The 1,466-nt window shown below is 51.3% G+C and overlaps 1 long non-coding RNA gene across 1 annotated transcript in view; it reads left to right on the forward strand.

Annotated features, from left to right (window-relative positions):
- The window catches only part of LOC113980169, a 2,032-nt gene extending 849 nt beyond the window's left edge, over positions 1–1,183 (forward strand). The window contains exons 2-3 of the long non-coding RNA XR_003538086.1: positions 119–197; positions 1,081–1,183. This is a non-coding gene — a long non-coding RNA (uncharacterized LOC113980169). The remainder of the gene's footprint in view (positions 1–118; positions 198–1,080) is intronic.
- Positions 1,184–1,466: the final 283 nt, after the last annotated feature.

Consider the following 1,466-nt stretch of genomic DNA (forward strand, 5'->3'; position numbering starts at 1 on the left):
GGGGGTGTTTTGGGGTTATTTTGGGGTCTCAGATCCCGTTCCCTGCAGGTTTTTCCGCCGGGGGTGTTTTGGGGGTGTTTTGGGGGTGTTTTGGGGTCTCAGATCCCATTCCCCCCAGGTTTTTCCGCCGGGGGTGGGTGACCTTCGACCGCAGCGTCAACATCAAAGAGATTTGCTGGAGCCTCCAGAACATCCGGGTACGGATTGGGATCGGGGGATTTCGGGGAATTGTAAGGTTATTTAGGGTTATTTATTTAGGGTTATTTAGGGTTATTTATTTAGGGTTACCTAGGGTTATTTAGGGTTATTTTAGGATTATTTTAGGGGAATTTTTTATGGTTATTCAGGATTATTTATTTAGGGTTATCTAGGATTATTTAGGATTATTTTAGGGTCATTTTAGGGTGTTTTTTTAGGGTTATTTAGGGTTATTTTAGGGTCATTTTATGGGTTTTTTTTTTTAGAGTTATTTAGGGTTATTTTGGGGTTATTTAGGGTTATATTTATCCCCCCAGCTCTGTGAGTGTGAGTTATCCCCGGGAGTGAACCAGGATTTAACGAGAAGGGTCCGGAATGTGTCTGGGATCACCCAGCACCGGGGGGGGGATTTTAGGGGTCCTGGGCTGGATTTTTGGGGTTGTTTAGGATTGTTTTTATTTCTCCAGCTCCGTGAGCGTGAGCTGAGCCCTGGAGTGAACCGGGATCTGACCAGAAGGGTCAGGAATGTCTCCGGGATCACCCAGCACCGGGGGGGGATTTTAGGGGTTTTTTAGGGTTATTTAGGGTTATTTGTGTCTCTCCAGCTCTGTGAGTGTGAGTTGAGCACTGGAGTGAACCGGGATCTCACCAGGAGGGTCAGGAATGTGTCTGGGATCACCCAGCACCGGGGGGGGATTTTAGGGGTTATTTAGGGTTATTTGTGTCTCTGCAGCTCCGTGAGTGTGAGCTGAGCCCTGGAGTGAACCGGGATCTGACCAGGAGGGTCAGGAATGTGTCTGGGATCACCCAGCACTGGGGGGGGGATTTTAGAGGTTATTTAGGGTTATTTAGGGTTATTTAGGATTGTTTTTATTTCCCCAGCTCCGTGAGTGTGAGTTATCCCCCGGAGTGAACCGGGATTTAACGAGAAGGGTCCGGAATGTGTCTGGGATCACCCAGCACCGGGGGGGGATTTTAGAGGTTATTTAGGGTTATTTAGGGTTATTTTTATTTCTTTAGCTCCGTGAGTGTGAGCTGAGCCCAGGAGTGAACCGGGATCTCACCAGGAGGGTCAGGAATGTGTCTGGGATCACCCAGCACCGCCCCATCGTGCGCCACGACATCAAACTGGCCGCTCGCCTGGTTCAGGCTCTGGACGCCCGGGCCCGGCTCTGGAGCCCCCCAGGAACGGGGGACCCCTCCCAGGAAAACCCCCCGGGAGAGGGGGGGGACGGGGGGGACGGGGGGGACCAGAACAACCCCCCCCC

This window comes from Neopelma chrysocephalum, unplaced genomic scaffold (genome assembly GCF_003984885.1).
Source record: "Neopelma chrysocephalum unplaced genomic scaffold, ASM398488v2 Primary Assembly neopelma1_92860, whole genome shotgun sequence".
Classification (NCBI taxonomy): Eukaryota; Metazoa; Chordata; class Aves; order Passeriformes; family Pipridae; genus Neopelma; species Neopelma chrysocephalum.